At 46.7% G+C, this 13,386-nt stretch overlaps 1 protein-coding gene across 1 annotated transcript in view; it reads left to right on the top strand.

Moving 5' to 3' along the window:
• The window catches only part of LOC126183577 (PAT complex subunit Asterix), a 76,906-nt gene that overhangs the window by 29,330 nt on the left and 34,190 nt on the right, over positions 1–13,386 (top strand). The gene's annotated exons all lie outside the window — the stretch shown is intronic.

Here is a 13,386-nt window from a genome sequence, read left to right as displayed (position 1 = left end):
CCTCACCCTGTTGCCATCCGTGTTGCTCCTTCCATTTTAAATACTGAGGAGGTGCTGTTCTAACTGCCTAAGTAGCACATGGCTCAAATAGCATTCTGTGACTGGTGTACTTTGTGACCGGAAGATTCCAAACTGCCTCAAGTCAAAAGTATACTGATTTGTAATCCATTCAGTTGCACTTTATGCTACTGAATGCTGGCCTTTAAAAAAAAGAAGTGGAAGGACGACTTGCTGTCATGGAAATGAAGATGCTCAGGTGGACATCTGTATTAACACTGCACGATTGTGTCACAAATGATGACAGTCATAAGCTATACGGAGTACCATCAATAGTAGACAAGATGAGGGGAAAGCCATCAACAATGGTATGGGCATGTTCTTAGAACGGACACAACAGGAATGGCAAAGGTGAGTTTTAATTTGAAAGTAAATGATAAATGGCAGTAGGATGACAGTGACAGCGAAGGCTTGACACCCTGCATGAAGACCTCATGCCTACACCCTGATCAGGCACATGATCACATAAAACTGTAACAGCCAACCAAAATGGGACCCTGCAAGCATGCGGGACAAATGCTAAGGAAGAGGAGGAGAAGAAGAAGAAGAAGTAGTTCAGTCTTTGTTGTTGACAAGTCCACCAGTTTTAATGCTCGTCCAGCCTTGTCACAAAAAAAAAATCTGATAGCTGCAACTGACAAGTGAGTGAACTAATGAAAAATGGAAAAGAAACTCTGCAATCAGGCCCTGAAGACAATTTGATGTTGACCACCTGCCTTGTAATCATCTGCAATGTGGCGTCACGTAGATGGAGTACGGAGGGGGCACAGTTTCAGCACACCACTCTCCAACCTGCTGTTGACGTTTACACCTGAGAGCCGCTACCTCTGTTGAGTAGCTCCTGAGTTGGAGGCTGATTGCACCCTTGGTAGCTTTGGAACTCGAACCTGGGTCACCACATTGCAGGCATCTACACTGACCACTCAGCTACAGAGGCAGACAGGTGGAGGAATGGATGGAGAAAATGCTTTTAAATTATCATTTGTCAAATCTAGTTGCCCTTGTAACTGCTTGTATTCTGTTTTTCTAAGGTCATGACGAGGGCCACTGTTCTATTCCTGTCTGATGTGAAAGTGTAAACTGTATGCAAAGTAATAATTTTTGTAAGCTGCACACTGAATGTATACCAATAGTGAAACCAAGACATTTCATAAACTGAGCAGGGTGGTTGTTGTTGCTTCAGTACACTAAGACGGAGTACCTCATACAACACAGCACAATAGAATACTGGCCGCTAGCTGCCCTAGCTTTGTGCAAGAGATGCAGCCCACGTGACTCATTATTTCAGCCCCTTGTAGCCAACAGCAGAAGCAGTTGTAGGGACGTGTAGCGCCTATGAATTGTTATCGAAACCCACTTTAGGTAGTGATACTAAATCCCTTCTCTCTGAAATTGCCAAATGGAGCCGGCAATGGCCAGGTTTTGCCATTGCAGGCATGGAAGAGTGGAAGGTGTGTCTGAGATCCCCACCAAGTGATAGTGGCCCGATCTCATCTGGACTGGCCAACTCAAATGGTCTAACTGAGCACTTAGGGGATGTTGGAGTTGGCAGCACATCAGAGGCAGTGCTGCTCTGATGCAGCTGGACTAGAAGAGGCTTGGGCAGTTGGAGTGGCTTAGCATTCATGAACTGTCACACACTGGCCTACTGAGTTGCTCACCTACGATCGGGGTAGTGGGGTTGCAGGTTGTACCAGTGAAATGGCAGCACAGGGTTATGGCTAGTGGCATGGTAGGTTGTTACTAGGGTGCTAGGTCCCTGGATCAGAGGTGGCAATGGGGGCAGGAGTACTGACTAAGAGTACAGTCATTGCTGGAGCTGGTTTCGGTGGTGGGTTAGGAACACATGACAGGATATGATGTCGAACAGCTGACATGCTCTGTGGTCTACGATGACCCCTACCCCAGGGGACTCGCAGATCTTTCGTGGGTAATAAGTATGGCACGCATGGAGCCCCAAGCCATTGCAGCCTTTCTTCTCTCCCAGGCTGATTTCTCTTCCCCATATCCACTCCTTCCCACCCTAGCTCCTCCCCCCCCCCCCTCCCCCATCTCAGTCTCTTTCCCTTCATGATGATGACCCAGTTATTCCCTTGGTTCCACTATTTCTTTTTGCTCTTGTCTTGTGTTTCTTTCTGGTTCCCCTTGGGATTTGACCTCCTTTCCGAAATTGTTTCTGTAGTGTGCCATCTGGGAACGAATTTCCTCCCTAACACCTCCAGTGTGGATTCCTCTCCCCCAGTCCTTCCCCCTTCCTTCCCCGCTGTAGCTGCCCCCCCCCCTCCTCCCCACTTCTCTTCAGCAGGTCACCAGCACGTGTAACCAGTCTGTATGGTGTTGTTGTTATGGACTCATTTGGCAGAGCCCCATGACAACACAGGGATCGCACTTCTGATACTTGAGCTGTCACTGCCTCGTGTATGCCTAGGAATGGTTTGCTTGTCTTTTTGGGGCATCAGAACTCTCACAGCAACGACCCTTGTTGCAGCTGGGTGGTGCCCTTAGGGTCAGCCCCTGATTGAAGTGGGTGGTACCAAAGCAGATGCTCTGCTTCTGGCTGCTCATACAAGGCCATCTCTTCGTACAGGAACGGTTCTCTCTCTGTTCCTGATTTTGCTTCCTAGGTCTGGGGAGGAGGGCCAGGCCTGCCGGCTTTAGGCAAAACCCTTTTACCTTCACTTGGTTTGTTCCAGGACTGACAGGAAGACTTTCACCACTACCAAGCTGCTGTTATTTGGAGAACATATCACAGATAATATGGTGAAGTTCACTCAAACGGTAAGATGCAGTTTGGTTTCCTACTGAATAAAATGAATTCTGCCAGTCAGTCAGATTTCCTTTGTGCCTGTGAGCGGTTAGGAGAAATCCTGGTGAGAATCACTCCTCAATAGTCCTTACACATGACCTAGGGCATTACCATCCACAGGGACCTCCTCCCTCAATCTGACAAGGAACTTAGAGGACTAACCTGACATGGCATGGCATAGCATTCATTTCATCAGCGAGTCCAAATAGGTCCTAAGGGCAATTCTGTTGATAATCAGCACTTTCATCCTGGCTTTTAGAGTGATACCATTCCAGAAAAAGTCAATTATGGTTTACTGCTGTGACATGAAGCCTTATATGCCATCTACCATGTGCTGTTCATGGTGTCTCCATTTTGATCTCATGTCTTAACGATGTGAGGCGAATCTTATTTACGGCAATGGGGGCCACCATCTCTGTATGGGGAGTTCTTGCACCCCACTGCCAAAGTGCATGAACTGTTCCTGCCCACATTCTCCTCGCTCACCAGATTGCCCAATATAGAAAAAGAAATGGAAGATTAAGAAGTTCAAAACTCTTTGACAGTCTATCCTACTCTGAGGCCCAACAGAAATGTGACCATCTTTATTTTTAATGTCTATCTTTGCTTCTCGTCAGTCCTTTTTTTCTTCTTCTTCTTCTCCTCCTCCCTCCTTTTTTTCTGTCCTACCCTCCTTCGCATTCCTCCTTCCTGGCAGTTCCCATTCCCTTCCCTCATGGAACCATTCCTTCTCCGTGGTTAGAGAAGCAATCGTCTCCTCTGGCACTAGCCAGGGATGGGGCTGCCTCTAGGAACCGCCCTCCCCAGTGCCTCCAGTGCAAGAAATCTGTAAGTTCAGACACAGGACCCATGCACTGTGGGTCTCAAGACCACTCATCCTCTTTCAGATCGTGATATCGCTGCAACTTATCAACTTCTCTTGCCCTGGAGGAGGAGGAGGAGGAGGAGGAGCAGGAGTGTAAGTGTAGGGGCATGACTCCCTGCCCCCACACGCCTGCCCTCAATACCCCATGGAGTGTCGCCTCCTCCCTCTCAATCAGGATCTAATCTTACATTCAAGGATATCACTCTGCACTCTGTCCTTACCAGAGATGGACACTGAATGGGAACAATGACTAATTCTGGCCCATTCAACAGCCATCCTGCCTCTTTTACTACTCTCCTACAATGGAACAGTAATACTTATTATTATCACCTTCAGGAATTGGAATCTCTTCTTCCTCCTTACTCTGTAGCGTGTGTTGTACTGCATGAATATCATTTTGTGGATACTCATTTGCTGACTCTTCGTGGTTTCCAAGCCTTCTGCCAGAACTGAGTTGGCCCTTTGCGTCCCTCCGGTGGTGTCTGTACATTGGTCCACACGAAAATGGTTAGTTTCTGCATTCTTCTTCATAGTGTGCTGGAAGCGATGTCCGTTCAGTTCCATTTAGACTGTGGTAACGATATGCAATATTTACTCCCCCCCCCCCCCCCCCCCCCCCCCTGGACCAGCCTCCTATGGTTCTTGCTATTCTTGCCCTCTTTAGACAGCTCAGTCCCCTCCTTTCTTCTAGTGAATTTTAATGCCCATAACCCTCTATGGAGTGGTACTGCAACCACTTACCAGGACTCCACCAGGAGGCTCGCCACTCTTTGGCGGGTTCGTGTTTGGCTACCATGGGGCCCCAGCTTTCGCAGCATCTCTTCCCTTCCGTGCTGCATGTCTATCCGCTTGCTATTCTTTTTCCCCTCCCTTTGGGAACACATGGGGTGTTATTGGGAATGTTCCGCATTGTCTGTCACTGACATAAGAACAGTCACCACTCTTTTTCATTCCCTTTTCCTTTCTCTTTTTCCCTTCTCTGCTTCGGCGTTTGAGATTCCTCTTTTTCTTCTTCCTCCCTGTGCACTCCTGAAGGCCGGTCAACGTGCCTGATGCATAATAGGTGACTGGGTAACGCACAATTCCCAGCCCCAGGTCGACAGGCAGGGTTTGCATTTACCCACTGGGACAGCCCAAACCCAGGGAGGGGTGATTGCCTGAGCTGCAACCTTCCCAAATTGCCAATTAGTCCCTCCATCAGGTGTTCAGGAGGTGTGACCTGAGATGTGAACAATCACCTAGGGCGGGTGTGCCCGCTTGTGAAGGAAACTCCCAGTTGGAAGGAGTGCGCCATCGGAGATGGTGGCAATCGTGGGGGATTTTCTTGCAATGAGCCAATGTTCACAATCAAGGTCTACAAAATGTAAATAGAATGAGGCTAACTACTCAAAGACCACTCCAGCTGCACCATGGTTGCTTGTGGTCTCACATACTGAAGACGGCCAGTCCTTCGCCACGGTAAATCCATTCATTATTCAGAAAGGTGTTGGTACCATTGCCGGCCCTGTGAAACCCTGCTCTCATTTACAGAATGGCACTTTCCTTTTGGAGACTACGTCTAATTCTCAAGCTCAACTGCCTGCCGCTTCACTTCACTCTTACCCTGTCCGTGTCTAGGCCCATAGAACTCTGAATTCTTCCTGTGGTGTTACACTAAGCTGCTCGATGGTCTGACCAAGATCGAAATGCAGTCTTGCCTCTCTGATCAGGGTGTCACTTCCATCCATTGGGTGATGAAAAAGGTAGATTCCTCCTTAGTGCCCATCCACGCTCTTTTTCTCAGCATTGATATAGTGGTGCTTCCGTCCAGACTGAAGCAGGCTATGAAATTATCACAGTCCGACCACACATTGCGAACCCGATGTGCTGTTACCAGTGTCATCATTTCAACCACACTAGCATGTGTTGTCGACACCCAGCTAAATGTGTAACCTGTGGTAACGATGCACATGAGGGCGATTGTCATCCGCCTCCTTGCCGCCGTATCAACTGCAATGGCAGCCATGCCACCTCGTTTTAGGATTGTACCTGATATTTTGATGAGTGGGCTGTCTAAGAGATGCAGGTAAAGGAAAAAGTGCCTTACCCAGTCACTCGCAAGTTATTGGTTAGGCGCAAACCCTGCTTTCTCCCGTCTGGCGCCTATAATTCTGTTTTTGTTACCACTCGCTCCATGAAGAACATGGCCACGCAGACATGCGAACTCAAATTCAGCTCTGAGGTTGTGAAATCACCCAGTGTCAAGGTAGCCTTGGCATTCCCCCGTCCAGCTGTGCAACAAGACGACAAACTCTCACCTCAAGGGGCGGAGCCACACAACCAGTAGGCCGGAAAGTACAGAAGGAGCACTCCCGTGAAGACTTCTTATGTCCCTCCAGCCAAACAGCACCCGAGTCTTCCTCTGCTAATCGGAAAGGCTCAAAGAAGTCATCCAAAGGCAAATGTTCTTCTCCTTTGCCAACTCAAAGATCCTCTTCGACGGTGTTGCCATGTGATACCTTAGCCTGGCCGGCCTCCGTATCGCCAGTGTGCACCACTGACTGTTTTTCTGCATTGAACTCGACAGACCAGCAGGATCCTCCTGCTTCTGTTGCCTGTAGCAGTGACTTATTGCAGGCTGTCACTCGGCAGCCACTGAGGTGACACCCTTTCGCCCTGAGGTTGGCATCCCATCTCATGGGGGTGTCATGCTGCTCATATGGGCTGATGTTCATAGTCAACCCATCTCCCTGACTACCCTTCTTGAAGTTGTTGCGGTTCGCCTTTTCTTCATCACCTGACTTTGTCCCTCTGTACCATTTATGTCCCTCCATTATTCGATGTCACCAGGGCAGACATCCTTCAGCTTATTGGGCAGCTAAGTTCCCCATTTCTACTACTTGGTGACTTTAATCTGCATCATCCCCTTTCATGTTCCCCCAGAATCTGTCTGAGGTGTGCCCTCTTGGCTGATCATCTTAATCAACTCTACCTCTTCTGCCTTAACACTGAAGCACCCACCCACATTCCTTTCCGACTCCGCACACACCTATTCTCATTTGGACATATCTTTCTGCATTGCCCAGCTTGCTCATCATCATGAGTGGTTCATTCTTTCTGACACCTATTCGAGCGACCATTTCCCATGTGCTATCTGATTGCTGACTCCTACCCCACCTGCGTGCACACCCAAATGGCAGCTTATTAAAGCTGACTGGCAGCTTTTCTCCTCCCTGATGACCTCCGAAGAACAAGATTTCCCCTGTTGTGATGACCAGGTGGAATATCTCAAAAATGTTATCCTTCCTGCTGCAGAATGTTCCATTCCTCTCACTTCCTCTGTACCACACCGCGTCTCAGTCCTTTGTTGGAGTGAGGCATGCCACGATGCAAATCATGCACTGAGATGTGCTCTCCGCGTTTTTAACTATCATCTTATGATGGCAGACTGCATTCCTTATAAACAGAGGCATGCAAAGTGTCGTCGGGATAGCAAAAAAGCTAGCTGGATTTCATTCACTAGTTCTTTCAGCATTTCCACCCTTTCCTCTGTTGTGTGGACCAACTTCCGACGGCTCTCTGGGATGGAGATCCATTCGCCAATTTTTGGCCTTAAAGTAGCAGACGATGTTATTGTGAACCCTATTGCTATCTCCAACACCTTGGGCCTCCATTTTGTGGAAATTTTGAGCTCTTGCTACTGTCGCCCTACCTCCCTCCATCGAAAATGAGCAGAGGCGGCTCGGGCGATACCCTTCTCTTCTCAGAATTATGAGTGCTACAATGCTGTAATTACTATGAGGGAGCTAGCTTATGCTCTCAGTTCATCTCGATCCTCTGCCCCAGGGCCAGACGCTATCCACATTCAGATGCTGCAGCAGCACTTTTTTCTTGCGGGCAAGCACTTTCTGCTTAATACATACACCCGCATCTGGGCAGAGGGCACATTTCCCAGACAATAGAGTGAGTCATACCCATACCTAAGCCCGGTAAGGACGTAAACCTTTCTTCTAGCTACCACCCCATCTCTCTCACCAGCTGCGCTTGCAAGGTGACGGAATGTATGATTCATGCACGGTTGGTATAGTGGCTCAAGTCTCACAATTTACTAATGACTGCACAGTGTTGATTTTGGGTGCGGTGTTGTGCAGTTGACCGCCTCGTTACTTTGTCTACCTGTATCATAAGGGTTTTCTGCAGAAATCCCAGACTGGCCACATTTTTCGATTTGGAGAAGGCCTACAACACATGCTGGAGAACTGGTATCCTCCATACTCTTTACTCGTGTGGCTTCCGTGGCCACCTGCCCTGTTCCCTTCAGGAATTTTTAAAAGACTGAGTTTTCAAGGTGCGTGTGGGTTCTGCCTTGTTGGACACCTTTATCCAGGAAAACAGAGTGCCTCAGGGTTACGTCCTGAGTGTCGTCCTCTTTGCTATCGCCATTAACACTATAATGGCCTGTCTCCTGCCAGGCATCCCCGGCTCCCTTTTTGTTGATGATTTTGCCATCTATTGCAGTTCTCCATGGACCTATTTAACTAAGCGGTGTCTTGATCATCCTTACTCCTGGAGCATTGACAATGGCTTTTGTTTTTCCACTGACGAAACTGCCTGTATGAATTTCTGGTGATGCAAATGGTTTCTCCCACCACCTTTACATCTTGGGCCTATTGCCCTTCCATTCGCTGAATCAGCAAAATTCCTGGGGCTCATGCTTGACAGGAAACTCTCTTCATCCTCCCATGTCTTACCTGGCAGCCCGCAGTACACGGTCCCTCGATGTCCTACACGCACTCAATGGTACTTCCTGAGGTGCCGATCGAACCACCCTGCTCCGTTTATACTGGTCTCTAGTCCATTCGAAACTAGACTATGGATGTTTTGTTTATGTGTCTGCACATCCGTCGCGCTTACGCTTTATCAATACTACACCATTGTGGCATCTGCTTGGCCACTGGTGCCTTTTACACTAGCCCAGTTGAGATTCTGTATGCCGAAGCTGCTGAACTACTACTGTCATACTGCTGTGACTTCCTGCTCACTGCCATGCGTGACTACCCATCCTATGCCTCCTTCTTTGATGATTCCTTTGATTGCGAGTATGGGGTGAGTCCCTCTTCCCTGTTGCATCCTGGAGTCAGCTTTCAGCACTTGCTTCAGCATCTTAACTTCACACTACCAGCAACTTTCCTGGTGGGTGTTGAACCATTCACAACCTTTGCTTCGTGAAGTGGCCCGTGTTAACCTTGGCCTTCATTCTCTTCCTAAGGACACTACTCCAGCCTCGCTGTATCGCCTTCAGTTTCACAACCTTCATGTGGAATTTCGCAAAAGTACCTTTGTGTACACTGATGGCTCTCTGACCATGGTGTCAGGTGTGCCTTCGTCATTGGTGCCCATATTTTTAGATATCAGCTTCTGGCACACTGCTCAGTATTTCCAGCCAAGCTCATCGCCCTGTATCAGGCCACAGCTACATCCGGCAACACAGACTTTTCAGTTGTGTCCTCTGCTCAGACATTCTCAGTGCCCTTCAAAGTCTGTGCGCTGTACACTGTCCATCCTGGACTACCTCCTCTCTGCCCTCCCACCGGGAGAAGGTCATTTTAACTAGGTTGCATTTTGGGCTCTGCCTTTTTTAGCCATCATAATTCGTCATTTGATAAGTGGCGTTCCCCCACCACTTTGTAAACATTGTGCCTGGGGATTGACGACCACAGATGTTAAGTCCCATAGTGCTTAGAGCCATTTTAAGCATTGCACCCAAGTTTTAACTGTCTGCCACTTGCTGCTGGAATGTCCATTTTTTAACTGTTTATGTTACTGCACGGACTTGCTGTCGGAGTTATCGGCCGTTGTAGCAAATGACACATGGGCTGTTGACCACGTTTTGCTTTTTATCCGTCAAAGCAATATGGTGAAAGCCATTTAATTTTTAGTTTTGGACCTCCATTTCTGTATGATGTCTTTAGTAGCCCATTCTCCAGATCCCTGTTTTTAGCTGTCCTCTCGTATGTCATTTGGGATTGACATATAGTCGTTTTTTAACTCCTCTCTGTTTTCATGTTCTATAATTTTGATGTGGGCAAATATGACCTGAGTTGTGTTTGCACCCTAAAACAAAACAAAACAACAAAAATTACCAGGACATGGTTGTTGAAGACCTGCTGGCAGAGCTAGATCTTTGCCTCCTCAACACGGGAGCCACAACACTTTAGTGTGGCACTGGGCACTTGCCTGGCCATTTATCTTTCCATCTGTAATGCTGGATTTCTCCTCTCAATTCAGTGGGAGTTAATGATTTGTGCAACAGCGATCATTTCTTGATAATGTTCTCTTTCCTCCAGCATCACTTGGCTGGATGCCCTCCCAGGTGGGCCTTTACTTATGTGGAATGGGATGCCTTTTCCTTGGCTGTCATCCCAACTACTCTACCAAACAATGGCACTGATGAGGCCGTACAGAGTTTGACTGACACTAACCTTTTGGCAGCCAGTTGACTATTCCTTCTTCAGGTTTTCCATGATGGAAGATGTCCCATGGTAGACCCTCAAATTTTCTGCAGCTATTAAAGACTGCCATTGTGCCCTCCTGTGCTACAAATGGCATCCATCTCTCAACCACCACATCACCTTTAAACAGCTTCGTGTCCTGGCCCATTATATTCTTAAATGCCTGAAATGGATTTGTTGGGAATGACATGTTGCTGCCATTGGGCCACATACTCCCTCCTCGCAGGTATGGGCAATGATCAGGCACATATTTTGCAGGTGTCCCGGGAATTTTCCTGAGTGTTGTTATCCTCACCACCCCGGACACATTCACTGAGCATTTTGCTTGCATTCGCCAAGGCCTCAGCATGGGCCATCATCAAAAAACTCTCTCTGGAATTACTCCCTTTATCTTTCATCTCCCCCCCCCCCCCCTCCATGAACCATGGACCTTGCCGTTGGTCCCACAACGGACGGGTATCTGTTGAGAGGCCAGACAAACATGTGGTTCCTGAAGAGGGTAAGCAGCTGTTTCAGTAGTTGCAAGGGCAACAGTCTGGATGATTGACTGATCTGGCCTTGTAACACTAACCAAAATGGCCTTGCTGTGCTGGTACTGCGAACGGCTGAAAGCGAGGGGAAACTACGGCCGTAATTTTTTCCCGAGGGCATGCAGCTTTACTGTATGGTTAAATGATGATGGCGTCCTCTTGGGTAAAATATTCCGGAGGTAAAATAGTCCCCCATTCGGATCTCCAGGCGGGGACTATTCAAGAGGATGTCGTTATCAGGAGAAAGAAAACTGGCATTCTACGGATCGGAGCGTGGAATGCCCGATCCCTTAATCGGGCAGGTAGGTTAGAAAATTTAAAAAGGGAAATGGATAGGTTAAAGTTAGATATAGTGGGAATTAGTGAAGTTCGGTGGAAGGAGGAACAAGATTTCTGGTCAGGTGACTACAGGGTTATAAACACAAAATCAAATAGGGGTAATGCAGGAGTAGGTTTAATAATGAATAGGAAAATAAGAATGCAGGTAAGCTACTACAAACAGCATAGTGAGCGCATTATTGTGGCCAAGATAGATACGAAGCCCACGCCTACTACAGTAGTACAAGTTTATATGCCAACTAGCTCTGTAGATGACGAAGAAATTGAAGAAATGTATGATGAAATAAAAGAAATTATTCAGATTGTGTAGGGAGACGAAAATTTAATAGTCATGGGTGACTGGAATTCGGCAGTAGGAAAAGGGAGAGAAGGAAACTTAGTAGGTGAATATGGATTGGGGATAAGAAATGAAAGAGGAAGCCGCCTGAAGAATTTTGCACAGAGCACAACTTAATCATAGCTAATACCTGTTTCAAGATAGATTATATAATGGTAAGACAGAGATTTAGGAACCAGGTTTTAAATTGTAAGACATTTCCAGGGGCTGATGTGGATTCTGACCATAATCTATTGGTTATGACCTGTAGATTAAAACTGAAGAAACTGCAAAAAGGTGGGAATTTAAGGAGATTGGACCTGGATAAACTGGCTAAACCAGAGGTTGTACAGAGTTTCAGGTAGAGCATAAGGGAACAATTGACAGGAATGGGGGAAACAAATACAGTAGAAGAAGAATGGGTAGCTTTGAGGGATGAAGTAGTGAAGGCAGCAGAGGATCAAGTAGGTAAAAAGACGAGGGCTAGTAGAAATCCTTGGGTGACAGAAGAAATACTGAATTTAATTGATGAAAGGAGAAAATGTAAAAATGCAGTAAATGAAGCAGGCAAAAAGGAATACAAACGCCTCAAAAATGAGATTGACAGGAAGTGCAAAATGGCTAAGCAGGGATGGCTAGAGGACAAATGTAAGGATGTAGAGGCTTATCTCACTAGGGGTAAGATAGATACTGCGTATAGGAAAATTAGAGACACCTTTGGAGAAAAGAGAGCCACTTGCATAAATATCAAGAGCTCAGATGGAAACCCAGTTCTAAGCAAAGAAGGGAAAGCAGAAAGGTGGAAGGAGTATATAGAGAGTCTATACAAGGGCGATGTACTTGAAGACAATATTATGGAAATGGAAGAGGATGTAGATGAAGATGAAATGGGAGATATGATACTGCGTGAAGAGTTTGACACAGCACTGAAAGACCTAAGTCGAAACAAGGCCCCGGGAGTTGACAACATTTCGTTAGAACTACTGACGGCCTTGGCTAGCCAGTCCTGGCAAAACTCTACCAGCTGGTGAGCAAGATATATGAGACAGGCGAAATACCCTCAGACTTCAAGAAGAATATAATCATTCCAATCCCAAAGAAAGCAGGTGTTAACAGATGTGAAAATTAACGAACTATCAGTTTAATAAGTCACGGCTGCAAAATACTAACGTGGATTCTTTAGAGATGAATGGAAAAATTAGTAGAAGCCAACCTCGGGGAAGATCAGTTTGGATTCCGTAGAAATGTTGGGACACGTGAGGCAATACTGACCCTACGACTTATCTTAGAAGCTAGATTAAGGAAAGGCAAACCTACGTTTCTAGCATTTGTAGACTTAGAGAAAGCTTTTGACAATGTTGACTGGAATATGCTCTTTCAAATTCTGAAGGTGGCAGGGGTAAAATACAGGGAGTGAAAGGCTATTTACAATTTGTACAGAAACCAGACGGCAGTCATACAGAAACCAGACGGCAGTCATAAGAGTGGAGGGGCATGAAAGGGAAGCAGTGGTTGGGAAGGGAGTGAGGCAGGGTTGTAGCCTCTCCCCGATGTTATTCAATCTGTATATTGAGCAAGCAGTGAAGGAAACAAAAGAAAAATTCGGAGTAGGTATTAAAATCCACGGAGAAGAAATAAAAACTTTGAGGTTCGCCGATGACATTTTAATTCTGTCAGAGACAGCAAAGGACTTGGAAGAGCAGTTGAATGGAATGGATAGTGTCTTGAAAGGAGGGTATAAGATGAACATCAACAAAAGCAAAACAAGGATAATGGAATGCAGTCGAATTAAGTCGGGTGATGCTGAGGGAATTAGATTAGGAAATGAGATGCCTAAAGTAGTAAAGGAATTTTGCTATTTGGGGAGCAAAATAACTGATGTTGGTCGAAGTAGAGAGAGTATCACATGTAGACTGGCAATGGCATGGAAAGTGTTTCTGAAGAAGAGAAATTTGTTAACATCGAGAATAGATTTAAGTGTC

This window comes from Schistocerca cancellata, chromosome 4 (genome assembly GCF_023864275.1).
Source record: "Schistocerca cancellata isolate TAMUIC-IGC-003103 chromosome 4, iqSchCanc2.1, whole genome shotgun sequence".
Lineage (NCBI taxonomy): Eukaryota > Metazoa > Arthropoda > Insecta > Orthoptera > Acrididae > Schistocerca > Schistocerca cancellata.
The sequence above is the reverse complement of the archived record's forward strand: the minus strand, read 5'-3'. Positions and strand labels throughout refer to the sequence as shown.